General features: G+C 43.8%; 2 protein-coding genes across 8 annotated transcripts in view; one reads left to right on the forward strand and one right to left on the reverse strand.

The window, feature by feature from the left end:
• TRAK2 (trafficking kinesin protein 2) overlaps window positions 1-26,404 on the reverse strand; it is a 522,775-nt gene that overhangs the window by 433,626 nt on the left and 62,745 nt on the right. For 3 of the 5 annotated variants that reach the window (XM_069615472.1, XM_069615469.1, XM_069615474.1), the window contains exon 1: window positions 4,870-4,994. The exons of 1 other annotated variant lie outside the window; for it this stretch is intronic. The gene's annotated coding sequence lies outside the window, so the exon portion shown is untranslated. Of the gene's footprint in view, window positions 1-4,869; window positions 4,995-26,404 lie in introns of those variants that run through there. One more of the 5 variants, XM_069615470.1, reaches the window with a different exon arrangement.
• Window positions 5,429-26,404, forward strand: part of STRADB (STE20 related adaptor beta) — a 189,205-nt gene continuing 168,229 nt past the window's right edge. For 2 of the 3 annotated variants that reach the window (XM_069615475.1, XM_069615477.1), the window contains exon 1: window positions 5,429-6,434. The gene's annotated coding sequence lies outside the window, so the exon portion shown is untranslated. Of the gene's footprint in view, window positions 6,833-26,404 lie in introns of all 3 variants that reach the window. The other variant, XM_069615476.1, reaches the window with a different exon arrangement.

Below are 26,404 nucleotides of genomic sequence, written 5' to 3' on the forward strand. Positions count from 1 at the left end.
CAAGCAAGCCAAAGCTCTGGCCAAGGCTCTACAGGACCTGGGTTTCCTGCAACGAGTCACTAACCGCACTCACTAAAGGACACACCCTCGACTGGATTGCGGACCATAATTGCTTTGCCACCATCAGTCCCAACACCCCCTTGTCCCTGGACCGATCCAAACCTCGTTGTTTTCTCCATCCCCATCATAACCACCAAACCTATCACGCCCTCTCTACCCGATCAAGCAAGGAGCGCCCGTAAACTGATGAAAGACAACCTACTACCCTATTTGGATCACCCTGGTCTCAAGCTCCCTCTTCTCCAACGACCCCTTAGTTTTAACAGAAATATACAACCTCACCATCAAAAAAAAGCAGTGGACATCATAGCTCCTTTAGAAAAAAGAAAGCCAAAGTGTCTAGACACAACTCCTGGTATACATCGGAATTCCAGTAACTATGCACTCTCAAGCGTATTGCCCTCACCAAGTGGCAGTCCAATCCCCAAAAGTCCACTAAAGAGGAATTTAAATTGACCACCTGCAGAGCAAAATTCGATCCCACTTACGTAATTCCAGTACGGACCTTCCCAGCTCACCCCACCACCAACATCCACTCACAGGATAAGCCACTCTTCTCCTTCAGAGATGACACCGAACCCCAAGTCTTGGCTCTCAAACACTTAAAACCCTCTAACTGCAAGGGTGATACCTGTCCGGCAAACATCCTCAAAGACTGCGCTGACACCCTAGCAGCCTTCATAAATGCCTCCTTCCCATCTGGCATCATCCCTCCCTGCCTTAAAGAAGCATGGGTACGCCCCCACCGAGAAAAAAATAAAAATAAACACTCAACCACGCCTCCCCCAACAACTACAGGACCATCACCACAGTACCATTTCTGTAAGAAATTTGCAACAAAGTCACATAAATGCAAATCTAGCATTTCCTTGAAACCAACACCATCCTAGGAAAGAGGCAATCAGGTTTCCGCCTGGGCCACGGTACGGAGACGGCACAACTATACCTGACAAACCAATTAACTGAAATCATGGACTAAGGCAAACTATCTCTTCTCCTCCTTGATTTATCAGCAGCTTTTGACCTTGTGGACCACAAGCCTCTCTGCAGACAACTCACGAACTCAGCCCAATTATCTCCCTTAGCCACAACCCGGATTACATCCCTTCTTGAAAGTCTTCTCTGATCAGGCATGCGCAGCACCCGCCACCATTCACCGCAGAGTCCCACAGGACTCCTGTACCTCTCCCACCTTGTACAATATATTTCCCATACCCCTCTTTGACAAGCAGGATTCTCTCAGCATAGCTTAAACAAACTATGCTGATGACACTCAGGTCCTCCTCCCGCTATCTGGCTCATACGAAATAGACGCCAAAACACTTCATGAGACCTATGCCACCATCCAAGCCTGGATGGCAGATAACAGGCTGTGCCTCAACATGGACAAAACCGACATTCTCCTAGTAAGCCCCAAGGAAACCAACAAGAAGCTCAATAAACAATACAGTGCCTTCCAAGTAGACAACACACCAATCACTGTATCACCCTCAGTAAAGACCTTAGGGGACTACCTCGACTCCACACTCTCTATGTCAAGCCAGCTAAGCCATTTCCTCTTCTGTCCCATTCACAACGAAACTGATCAAGTGCAGTTAAACACTACCTATCTACGCAGAACTGTCTCTCCATAGCCACAGCCACTATTGGGGCAAAATTAGACTACCATAACGTTGTCTTTGCTGGCACCTCTGCAAAAAACCTGAACAGATTACAAACAGATTACAAGTTATTCCAAGAAATGTGCTCCGAGCAGCCCTGAACATTCCAATCGAGAGCATATCTCCCAGGCTAGACGCACTGCCCCGTCAAAAAACGTATCATCTTCAAAACCCAGCCATAACCCACAAATGCCCCTCTCTCACAGCCCCCTACTATCTTTCAGAAAAATAGCCAGAGGAAGCTCATCCAGAGCTAAACGGTCACACTATTCCAACCAACTGAACATCTCCACTATCAAACGAGCCGAAGCGGGCGGCACCAGTTTCCCCTACATAGCGCCAAGACAGTGGAAAGCCCTCCCAAATACACTTAGGAAAGAGACCTTGCACCTGTCCTTCTGCAAAGCCCTCAAAACAAAGCTCTTCAGTTAATCCACTCTACACCCAGATACCAGCGTCCCTGTAGCTTTAAGTGGTTTCTGGTTCCACTGTAACCTTGAACTGCTGTAACTCTGCATGTTTTAACCCCCTGTGCATGTTGAACTCTGCATGTTAAGCACCCGTCTGGTATCAGGTTCAATGTAACCACGAACCACAGACAGGCTGCCTTTGTCTCGTCTCCTGTCTCCAAGTAAGCCATGCTTGTAACAGGGCACGATGTCCTTGGGCTGTCTGCGCACTTTATAAATGTAAAAATACAGTAAATAAAACAGCATTAAGAAACAACAAAATCGTGGCTTACTGTTAGGAAGGAAAAAGCTAAAGGGTTGCCGAAAGCTTACAAACTGGGAGAAGTAAGTCCATAATCAATGTAGGAACCATTGAAAAGGCAGTCACTTCCCCTGCAAAGGCCTGATGCAAGCTCATTGGTCTTCGTTGAAGGCAGAAAATGTATAGTCAAGGATTTTCACTTCAACCTGCTCCTCAGATCCTAATGACATATGCAGTATAAAACATTCAAATTGTAAGCTACTAGCCAATCATGAAAAGTCACTTGCCACCTCAATTCTCCAAATACACACAGTACAACTTTCTTACTCTCTAAAAGTATTACTAACCAGCGGCAAGGGCATATTTTGAGGCCTGACATATGTAAGGATTACTGTCCAAGTGTACACATACAAACAATTAGAAGGTGCACTTCATGTTTGATCATCTGAGATTTAGTAATACACTAGCTATGTGTAGTGAATCATGTGCCAATCTATTGCTCTGTTACTGCACTAGTTTCTGATACTACATATAAAGTAGCACTGTCCTATAAGACAAAGGCAATTGCCAGAGCAAAAGGCTTGCACCCGAAATAATTTGCATACCCACAATGCCTTGCTGATGTGGCGCCGAACTTCCAGCAATCGTTACTGGGTGGCGTTGTGGCATGTTTGACTTGGCTCAAATGGAATATGCTACTTTACCATTTTAGGTGCAAGGTTTTTTTAAACCTACTATGACTTTCATGGTGTTTTGTGTATATTTCATATTTTGCAAGACATTTTACTATTAGTGTGAGCATTATGATAAATAAAATGAGCACCACACCCAGTGTGCCTTACATGCTCAGAAGGTTTGCATGCTTCAGTTACTATAACAGACATTTGTCAAATCAGTGGTCATTTATATGTTCCCAAAATGCACTTTGATTTTATGCAAAGCAGCAAGCATTAATCTACACCTAGCTACGCCCCAAGGCACTGTGCATTTTGTAGGTTTTCAACACTGGTATTGACCCAATTCGAAGATCCAAAAGTTAATTTAAAAAACAAACAGAAAAGGTATTGCCCTTCATTTGAAACTTATTGCTCTACCTTATCACTGAAAATAAGGGCTAGGAGGATCATCATTTTTCAAAAACAGCCTTTAGATGCAATGTAAAACATATTTTTTTTAAAAAAGCTAACAAGATCTTTCAATAGGCTAATCACCCGCTGCAGAAATGTGTGTGTACCCTAGATACCATTGGTTTAAAGCCCAGCAGAGCGCAGTCGCCGTTTCATCTTTCTAAGGTAAAGCAATACGGACGATAAGTTCTATTTCTTAATGTATATAGGTTTCTTGTAAAGAACTTCATAGCACCCTCGAAGTTGCGTCAACTGAGAAAGCAAGTTTATGTTTGTTCTTCTCCCAATCCCTCCCTTACCTGATCTCTTTTTCATTAATCATTAATGCACTTGCACGAACCGAATGTCTCAAGACCTAGCAGAGACTTTTTTTGCGGTTTTCTCTTCTTCCCTGTACCCTTTTCTTTGTTTTGATGCAACTTGAAATACCATGTGAAGTATAGTGCATTACAAATGCCAAATATATAAAAATACGTAGGAGGAAAAGTGGGTTTGAGGTCGCAACAGCATCACTCACTACACTCATTGGTCGATTTACCAATGCAGACAATGATGTATTTGTAAATAATGTGATAAAAGGGGTTACATATGTCTGGCCTTTCTACTGCAAAATAATGCAAACCCCAACTTTGATACACCACCCCTCCCCAACCCCCAAAAGGGTAGAGGAGTTACGGGGCTATTGTATGGACAGTTGTAAAAAGTGGGCATAGGAATACTTTATTGCTTTATTGGAAAAAGTAGTCGGTGTTTTGAAAACACGCTGCATTAAAACAGTCGTACACAACTAAGAAAGATACAGGTCATTCCCGGAACCCAAGAAAGATAGTTTCCAGCGCGAGGAGGAATCCACGAATCCAAAGATGATGACAGCATTTCAGCGACCCAAATAAGAGTGCACCATGGTAGCTGCAAACTAAGGGAACATGTCAGGGTAACGAACAATACGTGAAGACAATTCCAGGTCTTCAGGAGTAATGTCGGGTCAAGTAACAAGGAGGGCGGATCAAAAATAAGAAAGTAACAATGTATGACCCCCCCCCCCATAAGGTACATCAATTCAGGGACAACAGGGAGTGGGCACGTCACGATTGCACACAATACGAGACAGTGCAACGTGTGGATTGTTTCGTGTATCCAAGCAGAAAGGAGGAATTAAAAGTACCCAAGCAATCAAATAAATGATGGAGTTAAGGAGAGATGGCAAATCGTGTAGGAACAGAAACAGTGGAGGCATTACAGAAAAGGGACGCAACGGGAAGCACTCCAGCTATTCAAATAACCATTTCACAAAAAGACAACACCCTCACCTCAAAGGACACCCGGATGATGCTACAACTACTCCAGCCGCCACTTATCCTGAGAAATTGTCAGCACAGGAAGCGCTCGGCGGCGCCCAGTGTCAGAGCTGGCTGCAAGAGCGTCACAATTGCGCGACAATTGACAGAGCAGTAGAGCCAAGGAAATAAAAAGGAGACTACCATAGCCACATCGGGTCGCAGAGAGGTAGGCAGTAGGCACTAAGTTTGGCATAGTAAACAACAAAAAACTATGTGTAGCCAACGTCGGCGACTCAGATAGAAGCAGAAGTATTCCTAACATAATCTATCAATTTAAAGCTCGAACCGTATACGCTTTAAATATAAGGCTTGCCTTTGGCTCTTATTTTATGAAAACAATATTCGTGTTATATATATTTTTTTTAAATAAAAAAATTCACGACTGAAAGTTATATACCTGAACTCGTGTTGCCATTCGGTATTGTTGACAACACGTCTCCGCCCTTCCAAGAAGGCTGCTCTCGTAGTTCCCTCTAAACACCGCCACAGGCTGCGTTGAACGGACTGTTTGTCGCCGGCAGATGACGTTTCAGAACAGCTGAGGTTGCGGGTGGACACCAAACTTTCTAACCTTCACAGAATCACAACTCCAGTTCCTGGGCTGTGGAATACTTGATGTTTGGAGCCAGAGGAGTCACACTGGATACACTCGCTCTGGAGAAGCCCCCTCCCCTCTTAGACGCCCAGCTATCAGTCACCTGATCAGAATAGTGCCTGTAACGAACAGGGTTAGGTACACGGGCAGTGTTCATGGATAAGGTCGAGTACCCACACAGTGCCATGGTTTGTAACATGCACGATCCTGATTAAATGAACAGTGCTGACTAATTATTAATGGGCACAGTGCTGAACGCATGTGCACGTACAGCTGAGTAGCTGCACAAGCATATGCACGATTGTATATTTGCAAAGACATGTACGCTGTTTGATACATTCAGCCCCAAAAGTCACATTCTGCTAGGCCAAGGTCTCTGTACTTTGACACTATACTGCAAAAACAGTGTGTCTTACTGAGTATGTGCACAGTATACAGCTCTGGGGTACACGATTACGCGTATAACCCCAATGTACGGTGCTGGTTCCAACAGTACAAAGGATGAGGCAATTGACAGTTCTCGCCACTGCTAGATCTCTTGGTGACTATTCAGATTAAACAAATAATCAGTTCCTTCTTGGTGGGGATGCTCTGACTTGGAGCTGCCCATTAACTTTTCCTCTTGTCATGGGCATACTTGGGGGTTTCACTAATTGAGCTGGTGCTCAATCTTTGTTATTCGCCCGTAAACCCCAGGCCCCACCCATCACTGCTACTACAGTATAGTACAGAGTAGGCATAAACCCATCGAATTTCAATCGGAATTCTGGCCTGCGATTGTGTGGAGAGGTGAATAATACATCTCATACCCGATAGAATCCTGCACCGATATATCCCAGGCTGGCATGGAAGAATAGGACCCAGCCAGGCGTATTTTAGGCTAATATCCTCCTTGTTATCTTCAATACCAACTTCAAAAGGTTCAGGTACTGAAGGAGAGGTGAGTTTTCTCCCTAGAACCAAATAGCAAATAAAAACCTGTTTCATGGTTAATGGATGTGTTATACATGTTTACGGCTACCAGATGCCTCCATGCATTTACGGACACCATGCTCGATTTCTGGGCTTTCGTTTCACCATTAATTGCATTGTTGGGGTTGTAGTCTTGGGTCACTCCCATGGAGGAAATTAAACTAGAGTAAAAGCAAAACCCAGAACTGGCATGCCGTGTCCCTAGTGACAAGGAGTCATCTGTCAATGTTGTAAGAACGTTCTGTTATTAACAAAAATATAAATAGGGACAGAGTAGATGGCCATTATGTCTACTATCTCACAGGAAGCTAATCGCTTTCATTCAGATTCCAGGATTTGATAAAGTTACAATTTCAGGTTTGACAGGTATGGATTTTTTGTATATAACCCTTTCAATATCACATTGATGTATATTGGGAATGTGTTATGCAAGCCGTAAATATATAATTAATTATTGCTGTAAAAGATTTTAAATTGGCGTTGTTTGAATTGTCAGTCAAAATATTATTTGTTCAACAGATGTTTGTCTTTCACTGAAGATTGTCATGAAAGCAAACAATGGTCCTCATTACGAGTAAGCCGGTCCGAAAAAATGCTGGTAAAATGGACGGTACAACCGGCATTGTTCCTGGACTGGCTTTCTCTGAGTCTGCGGTAGGGGCAGTGCACTACGGCATAGCTCTCAACTCACACGCTTTTGGCGGGTGTCACCCGCCTTGTAAACAGCTGACTCACCCGCCAAGCCTCCTGCACGCCCATTCATTTCAATGGGCCTCTCACCCGCCAAAAATAAAATCGGGTGTTTTCACCCGCCTTTGTGACGCAAATGGTTGAGAGCTATGCTACGGGCCGGTCAAGCCTGCCAGTAGTTCAGGCCCCTACCGCAGACTTTTCACTGAAGCACTGGCACCATTAGTAACAGTGCTGGTGCTTCAGTGATCCCATTCCCATGGACTCCCATGGGAATGGAAACCTACAGTTCCGCCGCAACCCGTAATATCGGGCTGTGGAAACGGTAAGGTGAGTTTGTGGCTAACCGGCAAACTCGTAATGAGGGCCAATGACTTGATGCTAGCAATGTTAAAGTCTCTAACATTTCTAAACCATAACAAATGAAATACAAATAATAAAGGTACGACTTCTCAGCTATATTCTTCACCAATTGGGGTTGCCTTTAATTTTATGACCATTTCACTGCACTCCTTTTTGCAGGTGATGTGAATTTATGAAATATTGTGGTGAAAAAAAACAAAAAAAGTCTGATTATTGTCCCATAAACACAGATTATTTTAGGCAATTGCCCTACAGAAAGGCTAATATTGGTTCCACGTGATAATCCCGCAAATTGAAGGCCACACAAAAAAGAGACTGTTTTGTGTGGCCGTTTTTGTGTGGCCTTCAAATGCGGGATTGTGCCATTTTCGGGGTGTTTGAGTCTCTGAATGCCCTTGCCAGCTGATTCTCTCCCCCCTGCCCCAACCCTCACCCTCGCTAACAGGATTTCCTTTAAATCAGGGGGGGTTTCACCATCCGAACATCTTTGCTCCCCTTACCCCCTTCCTTCCCTGTCAAAAACATTCCCCCTCTATCCCTCCACAGTCAGAAGCACATACTTAAACTTAGCTGCTCCCCAGACCCTCCCTTCCATGCTGCTGACATCCTCTTGCCCCATCCCTTACAAGCATTCTCACACACACCTTACATGCCTGTGTCTTCTAGCTTGGCCGCGCACTTGTGCGCGATGGGGTGCGTGACTGGTTGATTTAGAAAGTCCTCTGAGTGGTCTTTCTAAATCAACCTTTTTTTCTCAAAATGTTTATATCGATTTCTTCACTGCATACCCTAATATTTATATGTAGAGTCAGCTCCTAGACTATGTTAAACCTTTTGATTATTCAGGTGTACTGTTTCTCAAAAATACTCAATTGTATTTAATTATCATTAATGTCAGCCATCCCACAGGTGCGATTTCTCTACCACTAGCTTGTATATTGCCAAAATGGTATCAGCAGCATTGCATGGATCTTAGCTGTAGGGACATAGCGTGATCTATTAGTGATCTAATTGTATTGTATTGTATTGTATTTTGTTTTTGTATAGCGCCGGTAGCCCGAGGGCATCAGGGCGCTTGTACATAAAACACCGGTACTACAAGACGAACAGAACATATGAGACAGACGATGGGAACAGTACTAACCAAGATCTCATGTAAAAAGGTGTGTCTTCAACATCTTCCTAAAAGCAAAGTGATTAACTTCGGACCTAAGGATTTCGGGGACGCTGTTCCACAGTTTAGGAGCTAGCACAAGAAAGGATCTGCCCAGCCCTGTTTTTAGCTTGAATCTGGGCACATGCTGGAGGCATTTGCCGCCCGAGCGTAGGTTTCTGCTCGGGTTGTAGGGCACTACGTGTGTCTTCAAGTAAGCAGGCGCTGTGCCATAAAGGCACTTGTGTACCAGGCAGAGAGTTTTGAACTTGATACGTTCTTCTACTCTAAGCCAGTGCAGAGCACGCCTCTCTTCGGTAACATGGTCTTTTCTTTTCAAATTTTTTACTAATCTAACCGCATTGTTCTGGATCACCTGACAACTGGATAGATCCCTAGTTGCGGCCCCCAGCAACAGGGCGTTACCATAGTCGAGCCGTGAAAGGATGATGGCTCTGGCTATCGTTGCCCTGTTTACATCATTGAGTAGTGGTGTGATTGCTTTCATAAGCCTGAGATAGTAAGCTGAGTTTTTTTGGAGAAAGTTAGTCTGGGCGTGAGAGTCAACAACTGAATCGACCATCATACCCAGAGTCTTCACCTTAGGAACCACCTGGATAATGGCGTTTTTTATTTGAAAAGAGCTGCACTCTGCCCCTAGATTTTCCAACTGACGACTGGAGCCAAACAACATCAATTCGGTTTTCGAGTCGTTCAGGCACATCCAATTTGCCTGCATCCAGTCGTCTATTAACTTGTAAACCTTGGAGAGCACTTCACTATCCGTGGCATGATCCCTACCCCCCAACTCCAATATGAGTTGGGTGTCATCTGCATAATTGGTAAATGACACTCCGGCTTTCACCAGAAGGCTGCACAAAGTGCGCATGTAAATATTGAAAAGCATTGGGGATAAGCTGGCCCCTTGAGGCACTCCAAACATGATGTCACATGGGACGGAGAAACTGCTACCCCAATGTACTCTTGCTTGACGGTTGGAGAGAAAGGATAGGAGCCAGTCGATGGCTCTCTCCGAGCAGCCAACATTCTCCCCTAGCGCCTTGATGAGAAGGTGGTGATCCACCAAGAAAAACGCTGCGCTAAGGTCTAAGAGCATAAGCATCCCCAATTTGTTATCGTCCAGCATAGTCAGCATCTGATTCTGCAAGTCTAGCATAGCGGTTTCAGTGCTGTGGGATGCTCTAAAGCCGGATTGTTGCTGGTGCAGAAGCCCCTGGTTCTCAACAAAGTGTTGGAGTTGCTGTGTGGCTACCTTGTCCAACAATTTGAGAACAAAATTCGAGTTAGTTATGGGACGAAGGTTAGCGGGATCCTTGGGATCTAGTCCCGCTTTTTTAACAAGTGGGGTGATGGTGACTCTCTTCAGGTCTTTAGGCACCGAGCCCTCGTGAAATGAGGCGTTCACTATTCTCCGGAGGATGGGGGCAAATATATCCTTGTGTTTAAGAATGATGCCAGGGGGCAGAATATTTTCTGCGCAAGTAGAGGGTTTCATATTGTTCATCACCTCAAGCATATCTGCTTTGGAAATAGGGTCAAATTTAAAGAGTTGTTCTCTGACAGGTGTGTTTCCTTCGGAGAGGCAGATCTCCTGATTAGAAGAAGTTCTGGCCTTAATAATATTTTGTCTCGCCTTTTCCGTTTTGGCTTGGAATGCGTTAAGCACCATATTACAGTCCTCCTCAGATGGCGTAAACGGGGGAGTTAGAGATGTGGGTTTTTCTATACTCTTCAAGATATTGAAGAGTTTGCTTGTATTGTTATCGGCATGCTCAATTTCCTTGTTGAAGAAATTGGCCTTAGCTGACTTAATTTTCTCTTTATATACCCTATCCTTCCTTTTCCAACTCTCTTTACTATCCGCCGATTTATCTGTGATCCATTTTCTTTCCAGATTCCGTTTTTCCTTCTTCAATAGAAGAAGCTCTGATGTGAACCATTTTTGGTTGTTACTAATCCTTCTAGTTATTTTGGTGGTGAGCGGCGCCACGGTTTCAACTAACTCGTGTAAGTGTCTGTTGTATTTGTCAAGCAATTCGGCACATGAATCCTGATCCTGAAAGGAGCACAGAATTTTCTCCAAGCAAGGCTTTAGATGGAGTTCATTTAGATTTTTAAAATTTCTGATTTCTGTCTTAATGTGAGGGTTTTGTTTGTGTGCATAGCATGGCAACTTTAGGTTGGCCGATATCAGATGATGATCACTCCAAATACAGGGAGTGGTACTACAGTTTTGTAAACATATGTTGTGACCACACAGCCAGTCCAACTGGTTGCCCTGGGGGGTAGTGGGATCATTGTTAAGAACTTCAAAATCAAGATTATTTAGAGCTTTTTCCAAAGCTATGGCCCCTTTGTCCCTCTTATTACCTCGCCAGAGGTTCCAGTCTCCCATAGCGACCGTAGACGCATTGATGGATCTCAAAGTGCTTAAGTGAGAGCAGAGTTCCAATGAGAAATCTGAGACCAATGATGATGGTCTATAGATAGCTATCAAGTTGAGACAATTATTGGGGGAGAAAATCAGTTTAAGATGTAATGCCTCACACCCACTCAATCTTACGGATACCTTGAAAAGTTTGAGGCTGTTCTTAGCAATAATTGCTACACCACCTCCCCTGCCCTGTACTCTATTGTCATAGTAAATCGTGTAGTCTGCTGGAATGGCCTGCTCACATGTGGGCCCTACTGGATCTTTGAGCCAGGTTTCTGTTATGCAGAGAATGTCAAAATTGTTGGAGGATATCATGTCTTTAATGTTAATAGCATGTTTGGTTAGGGAACGTGTATTGAGAAGATCAATGTTCAGGCACATCCACCTCTCCATACCATCCCTAAGGATGTCAACAGACGAGTTCCCCACCCTCTCATGGCTAGTGGCCTCCTACCCCTCCCCCTTCTTCCTGCTCACTTGTGTGTCAACAACTGGTGCATGCATATCTCTCACCCTCTCTTACCAAGGCTCTTGGGCACCAGATGAGCTCGAGAAACCCGTGGGTCGAGGTAATAGGAAGATTAAGGTCCCTGCACAGCGTTACACCGAACGCCGACACGTCCGGCCACGGACCGGCACAGACCGGCTTGCCCCCTTCGCGCCGGCGCGTTCGCGCCGGGTTTAAACAGATAAGGCAGCCGATGAACTACAAGGCTGCTGGGAAATGTAGTTCCACTACCCAGGGAGCTCGAGTAGGGAAACAATCAGGTTGCAGTCAAACTGCGCAAGGTTAAAACAAGTACTGGCACGTGATCAGCAAGCACACTGTTGGAACTGTTAAACTATTTAGACTTTTTAAAAATAAAATAGTGAGTTCTTTAAAAACACAAAACACAACTGTAAGATTTTCTAAAAGAAACTGGTTAAAAGCAGAACTAAAATTACCAGGAGCGGCGAATTACGACAGCGTTTAGATAGGGTTACTTTAAAAGTGGAGGTAGTTCAGAGTGGACTTTATAGTCCGGCCAGACCGGCACAGACCGGCTTGCCCCCTTCGCGCCGGCGCGTTCGCGCCGGGTTTAAACAGATAAGGCAGCCGATGAACTACAAGGCTGCTGGGAAATGTAGTTCCACTACCCAGGGAGCTCGAGTAGGGAAACAATCAGGTTGCAGTCAAACTGCGCAAGGTTAAAACAAGTACTGGCACGTGATCAGCAAGCACACTGTTGGAACTGTTAAACTATTTAGACTTTTTAAAAATAAAATAGTGAGTTCTTTAAAAACACAAAACACAACTGTAAGATTTTCTAAAAGAAACTGGTTAAAAGCAGAAATAAAATTACCAGGAGCGGCGAATTACGACAGCGTTTAGATAGGGTTACTTTAAAAGTGGAGGTAGTTCAGAGTGGACTTTATAGTCCGGCCAGACCGGCACAGACCGGCTTGCCCCCTTCGCGCCGGCGCGTTCGCGCCGGGTTTAAACAGATAAGGCAGCCGATGAACTACAAGGCTGCTGGGAAATGTAGTTCCACTACCCAGGGAGCTCGAGTAGGGAAACAATCAGGTTGCAGTCAAACTGCGCAAGGTTAAAACAAGTACTGGCACGTGATCAGCAAGCACACTGTTGGAACTGTTAAACTATTTAGACTTTTTAAAAATAAAATAGTGAGTTCTTTAAAAACACAAAACACAACTGTACGATTTTCTAAAAGAAACTGGTTAAAAGCAGAACTAAAATTACCAGGAGCGGCGAATTACGACAGCGTTTAGATAGGGTTACTTTAAAAGTGGAGGTAGTTCAGAGTGGACTTTATAGTCCGGCCAGACCGGCACAGACCGGCTTGCCACCTTCGCATCGGCGCGTTCGCGCCGGGTTTAAACAGATAAGGCAGCCGATGAACTACAAGGCTGCTGGGAAATGTAGTTCCACTACCCAGGGAGCTCGAGTAGGGAAACAATCAGGTTGCAGTCAAACTGCGCAAGGTTAAAACAAGTACTGGCACGTGATCAGCAAGCACACTGTTGGAACTGTTAAACTATTTAGACTTTTTAAAAATAAAATAGTGAGTTCTTTAAAAACACAAAACACAACTGTAAGATTTTCTAAAAGAAACTGGTTAAAAGTAGAACTAAAATTACCAGGAGCGGCGAATTACGACAGCGTTTGGATAGGGTTACTTTAAAAGTGGAGGTAGTTCAGAGTGGACTTTATAGTCCGGCCAGACCGGCACAGACCGGCTTGCCCCCTTCGCGCCGGCGCGTTCGCGCCGGGTTTAAACAGATAAGGCAGCCGATGAACTACAAGGCTGCTGGGAAATGTAGTTCCACTACCCAGGGAGCTCGAGCAGGGAAACAATCAGGTTGCAGTCAAACTGCGCAAGGTTAAAACAAGTACTGGCACGTGATCAGCAAGCACACTGTTGGAACTGTTAAACTATTTAGACTTTTTAAAAATAAAATAGTGAGTTCTTTAAAAACACAAAACACAACTGTAAGATTTTCTAAAAGAAACTGGTTAAAAGCAGAACTAAAATTACCAGGAGCGGCGAATTACGACAGCGTTTAGATAGGGTTACTTTAAAAGTGGAGGTAGTTCAGAGTGGACTTTATAGTCCGGCCAGACCGGCACAGACCGGCTTGCCCCCTTCGCGCCGGCGCGTTCGCGCCGGGTTTAAACAGATAAGGCAGCCGATGAACTACAAGGCTGCTGGGAAATGTAGTTCCACTACCCAGGGAGCTCGAGTAGGGAAACAATCAGGTTGCAGTCAAACTGCGCAAGGTTAAAACAAGTACTGGCACGTGATCAGCAAGCACACTGTTGGAACTGTTAAACTATTTAGACTTTTTAAAAATAAAATAGTGAGTTCTTTAAAAACACAAAACACAACTGTAAGATTTTCTAAAAGAAACTGGTTAAAAGCAGAACTAAAATTACCAGGAGCGGCGAATTACGACAGCGTTTAGATAGGGTTACTTTAAAAGTGGAGGTAGTTCAGAGTGGACTTTATAGTCCGGCCAGACCGGCACAGACCGGCTTGCCCCCTTCGCGCCGGCGCGTTCGCGCCGGGTTTAAACAGATAAGGCAGCCGATGAACTACAAGGCTGCTGGGAAATGTAGTTCCACTACCCAGGGAGCTCGAGTAGGGAAACAATCAGGTTGCAGTCAAACTGCGCAAGGTTAAAACAAGTACTGGCACGTGATCAGCAAGCACACTGTTGGAACTGTTAAACTATTTAGACTTTTTAAAAATAAAATAGTGAGTTCTTTAAAAACACAAAACACAACTGTACGATTTTCTAAAAGAAACTGGTTAAAAGCAGAACTAAAATTACCAGGAGCGGCGAATTACGACAGCGTTTAGATAGGGTTACTTTAAAAGTGGAGGTAGTTCAGAGTGGACTTTATAGTCCGGCCAGACCGGCACAGACCGGCTTGCCACCTTCGCATCGGCGCGTTCGCGCCGGGTTTAAACAGATAAGGCAGCCGATGAACTACAAGGCTGCTGGGAAATGTAGTTCCACTACCCAGGGAGCTCGAGTAGGGAAACAATCAGGTTGCAGTCAAACTGCGCAAGGTTAAAACAAGTACTGGCACGTGATCAGCAAGCACACTGTTGGAACTGTTAAACTATTTAGACTTTTTAAAAATAAAATAGTGAGTTCTTTAAAAACACAAAACACAACTGTAAGATTTTCTAAAAGAAACTGGTTAAAAGCAGAACTAAAATTACCAGGAGCGGCGAATTACGACAGCGTTTAGATAGGGTTACTTTAAAAGTGGAGGTAGTTCAGAGTGGACTTTATAGTCCGGCCAGACCGGCACAGACCGGCTTGCCCCCTTCGCGCCGGCACGTTCGCGCCGGGTTTAAACAGATAAGGCAGCCGAAGAACTACAAGGCTGCTGGGAAATGTAGTTCCACTACCCAGGGAGCTCGAGTAGGGAAACAATCAGGTTGCAGTCAAACTGCGCAAGGTTAAAACAAGTACTGGCACGTGATCAGCAAGCACACTGTTGGAACTGTTAAACTATTTAGACTTTTTAAAAATAAAATAGTGAGTTCTTTAAAAACACAACTGTAAGATTTTCTAAAAGAAACTGGTTAAAAGCAGAACTAAAATTACCAGGAGCGGCGAATTACGACAGCGTTTAGATAGGGTTACTTTAAAAGTGGAAGTAGTTCAGAGTGGACTTTATAGTCGGGCCAGACCAGCACAGACCGGCTTGCCCCCTTCGCGCCGGCGCGTTCGCGCCGGGTTTAAACAGATAAGGCAGCCGATGAACTACAAGGCTGCTGGGAAATGTAGTTCCACTACCCAGGGGGCTCGAGTAGGGAAACAATCAGGTTGCAGTCAAACTGCGCAAGGTTAAAACAAGTACTGGCACGTGATCAGCAAGCACACTGTTGGAACTGTTAAACTATTTAGACTTTTTAAAAATAAAATAGTGAGTTCTTTAAAAACACAAAACACAACTGTAAGATTTTCTAAAAGAAACTGGTTAAAAGCAGAACTAAAATTACCAGGAGCGGCGAATTACGACAGCGTTTAGATAGGGTTACTTTAAAAGTGGAGGTAGTTCAGAGTGGACTTTATAGTCCGGCCAGACCGGCACAGACCGGCTTGCCCCCTTCGCGCCGGCGCGTTCGCGCCGGGTTTAAACAGATAAGGCAGCCGATGAACTACAAGGCTGCTGGGAAATGTAGTTCCACTACCCAGGGAGCTCGAGTAGGGAAACAATCAGGTTGCAGTCAAACTGCGCAAGGTTAAAACAAGTACTGGCACGTGATCAGCAAGCACACTGTTGGAACTGTTAAACTATTTAGACTTTTTAAAAATAAAATAGTGAGTTCTTTAAAAACACAAAACACAACTGTAAGATTTTCTAAAAGAAACTGGTTAAAAGCAGAACTAAAATTACCAGGAGCGGCGAATTACGACAGCGTTTAGATAGGGTTACTTTAAAAGTGGAGGTAGTTCAGAGTGGACTTTATAGTCCGGCCAGACCGGCACAGACCGGCTTGCCCCCTTCGCGCCGGCACGTTCGCGCCGGGTTTAAACAGATAAGGCAGCCGAAGAACTACAAGGCTGCTGGGAAATGTAGTTCCACTACCCAGGGAGCTCGAGTAGGGAAACAATCAGGTTGCAGTCAAACTGCGCAAGGTTAAAACAAGTACTGGCACGTGATCAGCAAGCACACTGTTGGAACTGTTAAACTATTTAGACTTTTTAAAAATAAAATAGTGAGTTCTTTAAAAACACAACTGTAAGATTTTCTAAAAGAAACTGGTTAAAAGCAGAACTAAAATTACCAGGAGCGGCGAATTACGACAGCGTTTAGATAGGGTTACTTTAAAAGTGGAAGTAGTTCAGAGTGGACTTTATAGTCGGGCCAGACCAGCACAGACCGGCTTGCCCCCTTCGCGCCGGCGCGTTCGCGCCGGGTTTAAACAGATAAGGCAGCCGATGAACTACAAGGCTGCTGGGAAATGTAGTTCCACTACCCAGGGGGCTCGAGTAGGGAAACAATCAGGTTGCAGTCAAACTGCGCAAGGTTAAAACAAGTACTGGCACGTGATCAGCAAGCACACTGTTGGAACTGTTAAACTATTTAGACTTTTTAAAAATAAAATAGTGAGTTCTTTAAAAACACAAAACACAACTGTAAGATTTTCTAAAAGAAACTGGTTAAAAGCAGAACTAAAATTACCAGGAGCGGCGAATTACGACAGCGTTTAGATAGGGTTACTTTAAAAGTGGAGGTAGTTCAGAGTGGACTTTATAGTCCGGCCAGACCGGCACAGACCGGCTTGCCCCCTTCGCGCCGGCGCGTTCGCGCCGGGTTTAAACAGATAAGGCAGCCGAAGAACTACAAGGCTGCTGGGAAATGTAGTTCCACTACCCAGGGAGCTCGAGTAGGGAAACAATCAGGTTGCAGTCAAACTGCGCAAGGTTAAAACAAGTACTGGCACGTGATCAGCAAGCACACTGTTGGAACTGTTAAACTATTTAGACTTTTTAAAAATAAAATAGTGAGTTCTTTAAAAACACAACTGTAAGATTTTCTTAAAGAAACTGGTTAAAAGCAGAACTAAAATTACCAGGAGCGGCGAATTACGACAGCGTTTAGATAGGGTTACTTTAAAAGTGGAAGTAGTTCAGAGTGGACTTTATAGTCGGGCCAGACCAGCACAGACCGGCTTGCCCCCTTCGCGCCGGCGCGTTCGCGCCGGGTTTAAACAGATAAGGCAGCCGAAGAACTACAAGGCTGCTGGGAAATGTAGTTCCACTACCCAGGGAGCTCGAGTAGGGAAACAATCAGGTTGCAGTCAAACTGCGCAAGGTTAAAACAAGTACTGGCATGTGATCAGCAAGCACACTGTTGGAACTGTTAAACTATTTAGACTTTTTAAAAATAAAATAGTGAGTTCTTTAAAAACACAAAACACAACTGTAAGATTTTCTAAAAGAAACTGGTTAAAAGCAGAACTAAAATTACCAGGAGCGGCGAATTACGACAGCGTTTAGATAGGGTTACTTTAAAAGTGGAGGTAGTTCAGAGTGGACTTTATAGTCCGGCCAGACCGGCACAGACCGGCTTGCCCCCTTCGCGCCGGCGCGTTCGCGCCGGGTTTAAACAGATAAGGCAGCCGATGAACTACAAGGCTGCTGGGAAATGTAGTTCCACTACCCAGGGAGCTCGAGTAGGGAAACAATCAGGTTGCAGTCAAACTGCGCAAGGTTAAAACAAGTACTGGCACGTGATCAGCAAGCACACTGTTGGAACTGTTAAACTATTTAGACTTTTTAAAAATAAAATAGTGAGTTCTTTAAAAACACAAAACACAACTGTAAGATTTTCTAAAAGAAACTGGTTAAAAGCAGAACTAAAATTACCAGGAGCGGCGAATTACGACAGCGTTTAGATAGGGTTACTTTAAAAGTGGAGGTAGTTCAGAGTGGACTTTATAGTCCGGCCAGACCGGCACAGACCGGCTTGCCCCCTTCGCGCCGGCGCGTTCGCGCCGGGTTTAAACAGATAAGGCAGCCGATGAACTACAAGGCTGCTGGGAAATGTAGTTCCACTACCCAGGGAGCTCGAGTAGGGAAACAATCAGGTTGCAGTCAAACTGCGCAAGGTTAAAACAAGTACTGGCACGTGATCAGCAAGCACACTGTTGGAACTGTTAAACTATTTAGACTTTTTAAAAATAAAATAGTGAGTTCTTTAAAAACACAAAACACAACTGTAAGATTTTCTAAAAGAAACTGGTTAAAAGCAGAACTAAAATTACCAGGAGCGGCGAATTACGACAGCGTTTAGATAGGGTTACTTTAAAAGTGGAGGTAGTTCAGAGTGGACTTTATAGTCGGGCCAGACCAGCACAGACCGGCTTGCCCCCTTCGCGCCGGCGCGTTCGCGCCGGGTTTAAACAGATAAGGCAGCCGATGAACTACAAGGCTGCTGGGAAATGTAGTTCCACTACCCAGGGGGCTCGAGTAGGGAAACAATCAGGTTGCAGTCAAACTGCGCAAGGTTAAAACAAGTACTGGCATGTGATCAGCAAGCACACTGTTGGAACTGTTAAACTATTTAGACTTTTTAAAAATAAAATAGTGAGTTCTTTAAAAACACAAAACACAACTGTAAGATTTTCTAAAAGAAACTGGTTAAAAGCAGAACTAAAATTACCAGGAGCGGCGAATTACGACAGCGTTTAGATAGGGTTACTTTAAAAGTGGAGGTAGTTCAGAGTGGACTTTATAGTCCGGCCAGACCGGCACAGACCGGCTTGCCCCCTTCGCGCCGGCGCGTTCGCGCCGGGTTTAAACAGATAAGGCAGCCGATGAACTACAAGGCTGCTGGGAAATGTAGTTCCACTACCCAGGGAGCTCGAGTAGGGAAACAATCAGGTTGCAGTCAAACTGCGCAAGGTTAAAACAAGTACTGGCACGTGATCAGCAAGCACACTGTTGGAACTGTTAAACTATTTAGACTTTTTAAAAATAAAATAGTGAGTTCTTTAAAAACACAAAACACAACTGTAAGATTTTCTAAAAGAAACTGGTTAAAAGCAGAACTAAAATTACCAGGAGCGGCGAATTACGACAGCGTTTAGATAGGGTTACGAGTTAGATAGGAACTCATGGTGGCAACAGTAAAGACAGACACAAGTGATAACAGTTCAAGGGTGTTTATTAAACTGTATGAATGTGTGAGAAAAAAACACCTAATCTAAAGCTAAGATGGGAGCAAGCTACGACCATCAAACAATAATAAGGCAGTCCTATTGGTGTCTCGTCAAACAAAAAGGGCCTATACTAAAAAAAAAAACGATTGCCAATCCTTCCTACTAAGGTACAAAAAGAGTGTGGGATAATGTTCACAAGAAAAGAAAGAAGTGTTCACAAAAGGATAAGTCAGGATTTTATGGCTGGATCTCGCTTCCCCGTGTTTTAAGCACGGTACAAGGCGGGACTTCTGAACACAGCACACTCCTCGGCCTCCCCAGCACAAGGTTCACTATTCCATTCAACAATATCAGGACCTTCAGGTGCCAAGTCTCTTGTGCCAAAGTCTCTTCCCTTAGAAGGCCTGCTGGACCAAAATAACAAACAAACAAAAGTTCCTTCAGTGCTCTTGCACCGCGGCCGATTGCTCTTCGCCCCTTGGATCTCCATCCGCTTGGCTCGGATCCCTCTTGCAAATTGGGACTCCCTCCGTCGTGTTCACCACGGCCTTTCACTCTTAACACAATCTTCTCGGGTGTATCAGATCTCACCCCGATTCACAGACAAATTTCACAGTTCACTTTGTTGTATCTCATTCAAGATTTACTTTCTTGGCTTTTCCCTAGGCTTTCACGCTCACTTAGCCATCGTTAACACAGTACATGAGTTTCTAAACACAGTTCATGTTTTACTTAATATTTTCAGAAAGCGTGGTTTCCTTTCAATTTCCCTAGCTTTCTCTTGGCATCCGTCTGCCGGGTTCACACTTGCCTTAATTCGCAACCTTTTACGAAAGCAGGGTTTCCCTCCCCCTAGCTTTTCTCTGGCGTCACTCCGCCGGGTTCACACTCGCCTTATGCTCGCGTTCAGAATTTTCTCAAGAAGCAAGGGGGTTTCCCTTCCCCTAGCTTTTCTTGCGTAGATGGGTCAGCGACATTCGATTGTACAAAGGATTTTTATGTGACCTTTGTAGGACCACTCTGACCTCACACCACCCTCTCCTGGGGCCTTCTGGGATCTGTAGTTTCATCACAAAACAAAGGGGCCAGCCAGAGTCCTTTGAATGAGCACTCCTGTGGCGCCTGACGAGTCTTCAGCTGACCCTTCTCTCGGTCCTCTCAAAAGTTCAAAACACAAGTTCTTTGTTCACATATAATGTTGACACTTGCAACCTTGGGCTCAACACAGTTCAGTTTGCTATCAGCTTTCTCCGACTCACCGGCTGTGTTGAACACGCTGGTCTGTTTCGCCTCTGGAGTCAAGGACAGTACCACGGTAGCCAGCGTGCCTCCACACATGTTATCCATGCGGGAGGCCCCGTGCACCGTTGACACCCGCGCCAGCTGTACTCCCCGGTCTTGTAATTCCTTTATCGGAAGCTTTGCGGTTTTGAGTTGAAAAGGGCAAGGGCAGCTCCCTCCTTATCGTCCTTTCAGGTCTCGCTGCTTTTCTCCTTGAACTGCCGGTCTGGAATAACTGTACCCTTGTGCGTTTGACCTTGCTCATTGTGTGCTCTCATGCTGCGCCTTTTATCCCTGTGGGGAAGGTAAAGGGCCGTCAGGTGTGTGTGTGTGGTTCTAGTCAATAGCCTGATTCTGCCTGACCCTTGTGTTGGGACATGTCAGGTAAACCTCTCTGGTGTTAGTCAGTTGTCTTTCTCTATGTAAGAAAGTGTTTGTGTCGGAAAAGGGGAGGGGGGGGTAGAGCTCCTCGATGTCCTATGGAATAGGATGGGGAAAAGGTGTTATACGGTTGGTGAAACAAACAGGAGTAGTCAGGATTATTAGTGTAAAAAGAACAGGGGGAATTGAGGGAAGGGTAGTATTTCGTCAACGCAAACTGGGAGTTCGGAAAATAATAACCAGGGACAGGGAAAAGAATGACAGAGTATTTGAGTACGAAACAAAAAAAAAGGGATTCTGGGATATGTGGTTTTCGAACGTAACCGGGTTTGGGCTTCTGGGGGATACACCAGAGGTGGAAGGGTTGTTGGATACAGGTAAGAGAAATTCTTTCGGTGGAAGGGAGGTAGACGTAGAACAACCTATAAAGACCTCAGGGACTTTGTCCTCCTCGTCTTTGTCCCTGGTATGATACAGCATCCCTCCTGGGGTATTCCCCCAAGCATAACCCTGGTGATGCTCCCTTGCTCGTCCCCAGGGTGAGGATCTGAGAGTGTCGGCCCTTACCTGGCCACATGAATAAACAATTCTCGAGGTATGCCTGGGAGAATACCCTCAGGTTTCTCACAGTGACCAGAGAAAACGTGTGCCTCAAATGTATAGGATAAGCCCTGCTGCGTCATTGACAATACCACTTGACCAGTGGAACACTGACGACTAGGTAACCCTGTCTCAAATAGTGGTCGTCCCGGTCTTCAGACGTTATAAGGCTATGTATTAAAAACATTCTTGGACTCAAGGGCTGCACATTGGCGGGATGCTTTGGTTTGTTTCTTCGCAGTTGAAGAATTGTTCACTTAGGAGATATACAATATCTGAAGGATGGGTACAAATATTCACTATTTATGTTTTAAGATGTTACTAAAAAAAAAAAAATCAACTTTATTTTTACACAAAATTATAAAACAGAAGAACATACATGTGAGAGTGGATTTGCAGGTAGTTCATAGAATCAATTTCTACATTACACATGCCACTACAATTTGCCATATTATATTTCCATAAGAAACCCACCCCTACATCTCATCTCAACTACAAGACACAATAAAGACAGCACAGAAGACAAGACAAACACCCTCCCACCACCCCACCCCGATACTATTTATACACCTATAAAACAAGTTCTACACTTTAATCAAACAAACTATTTAACAAACCCCACATCTCAGCATATTCAACCTCCCGATCACGCTTCAGAGCTTGTGTCTTTTCATACCATGAAAGTGTTTGCATATCTGATAACCAATTTTCATAGTGAGGTTTTTTCCTAGATTTCCACACCTTCATTATATGTTTAATAGCCATCAACGGCGCTCTGTCAATCCAATGCAGAGAATCACATACACCTCCACTCCTACTATTAACTGAAAGAAATATTACAGACTTAAAAGTTTGAGGCAATAAATCATCTACCACCAAATCGACTTGATCCAGAACATCCTTCCAAAAATCTAACACTCTATTACCTCTTGAGCAATTACACCCACAACACAAGTCTGTATCTGCTAATCCTCTCCTATTCATTCTCACAGGTGTCCAATAAATACTTCCTAAAACGCGCTGATGAATGTATCTCAGGTTTAGATCAACTTTGGCTTTCACCGCTACTTTCCAGGCATAATCCCATGATTCCTCAGACAACTCCATTCCCATTTCTGACTCCCATTCCATTCTCAGCTTGTCCCAAGAGTTCAACATACATTCCTGTAGAGGCATCAACTAAATAAAGGTCAAAACCGCCCCTGGTGGTGTTGTGTGGTGAATAATTCACAGATTTGAGGTCTACAATTTAAAGGTTCATTCAACATCTGTAATCTTTCCCTCAGCAACTGCTCCAGAGATCTATATCTCCTAAACTTCCTGTTGTTCAAACCATAACTAACCAGATCCTCAAACGGAACCATCATTCCTTCCCTCCAAACATCTCCTATCTTTAAAATACCCCTGTTGGCCCAAGCTCTCCAATTAAACATTTTATTTTCAATTTGCAGACCCGGATTCAGCCAGAATGATGCCGAATCATAAAAAAACAAAGACTGTCCACATCCTCCAATCTAAGAAACAAGAGCAGATTTCGAAACTACCATTGTTTCCAATTTTGTTCCAGAGTTTGGTATCCTTCCATAGGAATATAAACAATTCACAGAAAAAGGATGTAATCTCTCCCGCGTCATCAAAAGCCAGTAAGGATCCAAGTTCTTTCTTTCTCCAAAGTAATAGGATGCTTTCTTTAATAAGAAACCCTTATAATAATTTTCCAACTCTGGGTAGCCAAAACCCCCATCTTTAACCCTACGTATCATAATAAATCATGGAATCTACGGCCTATTTCCTTTCACCCATAAGAAATCCATAAAAAGCCTGTCAATACTCTTGAGCACCTTCTTGTTGAACCGGAGAGGGAGAGACTGAATGTAATATAAAACCTTAAGCAACAACATCATTTTTATTGCATTGATTTTAGCCCAAACGCCCGAAGGCAACCTATCCCATCGTTGTATATCCTTAATCAGCACTTCTTTTAATTTATCCACATTATATGCAACCATTTTTCTAATGTCACGCACCAAATAAATTCCTAGATATTTCACAGAAACCTCAGCCCAATGACAATCCCAGTCCAGCGATCTCCTATTTAGCGGATTTATCTTAAGCGGAAAGACCACAGTTTTCCCCCAATTTACCTTGTACCCAGACAATTCCCCTACTTCCTGTAAAATATCTCTTAGTAATGGCCACCTCATCTCTGGATTTGTCAAAACCACTGTCGGATCATCAGCATAAACCAGAACTTTCACCTCTCTATCCCTTAACTTCCACCCGCAAATATTCTGTTCCTGTCTAAGATATATCAACAATGGCTCAAGAACTAAATTAAATAAGAAGGGCGAAAGTGGGCAACGCTGTCTAGTTCCTCTGTATAACCGAAAAGCTTGAGCCAAACCTCATTAACCCAAATTTTAGCTGAAATATTATACTGTAAAGCACCTATTGCATTTAAGAATTGTGGACCAAAGCCCATCCGAAGTAATGTAAAATTAAGAAACAACCAGTTTACACAATCAAATGCTTTTTCAGCATCAAAGAAAATAAGGAGTACTTCTTCCACCTTCTCACAAGACAAACATATTATATTTAATAGCGTCCTAATGTTGGCATATCCATGTCTGTTGTCCATAAACCCCACTTGTGAACCACCTATTAATTCCCCTATATACTTTTGTAACCTCATAGCCATAACCTTTGCAAAAATCTTTACATCTACGTTTAACAAAGAAATAGGACGATAATTAGCACATTTTGAAGAATCCTTCCCCTGTTTAGGAATTAATGTAACAATCGCCTCCTGCATCGAGGCACATAATACCCCATCCAAGAGAAACCGATTAAATAAAGCACACAACTTGGGCACTAAAACTCAATCAAAGGACCTATAAAACTCCACAGGTAATCCACCTGAACCCAGAGACTTACTCAAATTGAGTTGACAAATAGCATCCCCTACTTCAATTTCTGAGATCTGAGCATCAAGTGCCTCTCTACCTTCCTCAGATAAACAGGGAATTTCAATTTTAGCAAAAAACTCAGTTAGTTTGCCTTCCTCAATCTGTGACCCATCCGAATAAAGAACAGTACAGAACAGTCCGAAGCATTTACAAATATCATCACTTTTAATCTTCAACCCTCCTGTTTCATCCTACATGTTAACTGTGAAATTAACCTTTAAATACCAAACTGACCTGAATCCCCAACCAATGCAAGAGCCACCCCACAACAAGAACCCAAAGGTAACACCAGCCCACCATATACAATCCAATATAATATATAAACAAACCAGAAATAATCAGACACACACATCCGCAAAGCAACCATGTAGAATAACATTCCTGTATATGTGATCGGCAAAATTGCAAATGTGTCCAGAAAACCCAGACAACTCTGTCCCAACATAATAGACTTAAGTGGAAAAGTGGATCCCAGAGGGAGTCAAACTGTCACTATTCCTCAGGTAATAATTCCACTGAAGCCGTGCTTTGCCAAGCAATAAAGTTATTGACAAACAGCCATTCAATTCACAGTCTATTTTGAGTCAGGCTATGTGGTCAATACAAGTTGAAAGCATAGTAGCATCCATTTGGTTTCTGGGTGATGGATAACTGATATTGGCATCAAATGAATGTGACAGCGGAGGGAGAAGACTAAGAAAGTAAAAATGTCAGATTTCAGGAACCAGAAACTACAAATTTCAGCCACCAAAGAGTTACGTATGGATGTAAGCCCAGTTAGGGTCTATATAGATCCATATTTACTGGATTGTAGACCAGAGGGGACGAAAGTTAGCAATCCTCAGTGGATGTACATGTCCACACATATACACTATAGGCCTTCAATTGGTATATTCCACAAGACAACCCTCGCACAAGCCAATAGACCAGGCTCACACCCAAGGTCACACACAAAGCCCCTCGGCCATTATAGGTGAATGCAGGATAATTCGCCCTCCACATCAAATGTTAGCAAACATCTTGTTATTTCATTCAACCTCCAAACCTCTATCAGCACAGTCTGATTCTGCCTATATCTCAGAACCAAGAACTCCGACTCCAAACGCGCTTGTTTCTACATGTGTCTCCCGAAGCACATTTTTACAAATGTCTTTTTGTCCATACTGTTATTCCCTTATCCCTGCAGGCGCCGTGATGGGTTTGGTGCTATTTGACGATCCCGCACTTGCTGAGGGGCTATGTGAGAACATCGCTTAGCCAAAGTCAGACATGCATTTGTCATTTGTATAATTCAGTGTTGTTTCTCAGACATGTCTTGCACATGTTTGAAAGCGGTTCAAACTTTAAATAACCGGTGACACTATGAGTAAGTAATGTCACTAGTCATCACCATTCTGTCATAACTCCACATATTAATATATGCAGTGCAAATTCCGATTGAGCTTTAAAAAAAACCATCACGTAACACTGCCAGTACAGCCTTGTAAATAAAATATACCTCGTAGTCCAAAGTCCACGCCTCCCCCAAAGACTCACCCCCAATGGTCTGGGTCCACTCCGTTGGCCTAGCTGTTTGCTTTCCTCTGATTTTCAAACCCGCGGGATGACGGTATCTGTGGAAGTGTAATCCAGCTTAATACACAGTTTGTTCATGTTGCTGCGAGCGCCGGAACACACAGCCACCCGCCGTGAGCGCAGCTGCGCATAAGCATATAGTCCAATAGATCCTACTTTCCTCTCAATCATGCGTCTTTCCCAATGTTACTAAATTTTAACTGTTGTATTTGTTTTTATGTTTCTCATTGATTATTTTATTTTAAAAACATACGTTATGTGTAAACCAAGTTATACAGAAGTAAG

Source organism: Ambystoma mexicanum, chromosome 9 (genome assembly GCF_040938575.1).
Source record: "Ambystoma mexicanum isolate Mex_15411 chromosome 9, UKY_AmexF1_1, whole genome shotgun sequence".
Lineage (NCBI taxonomy): Eukaryota > Metazoa > Chordata > Amphibia > Caudata > Ambystomatidae > Ambystoma > Ambystoma mexicanum.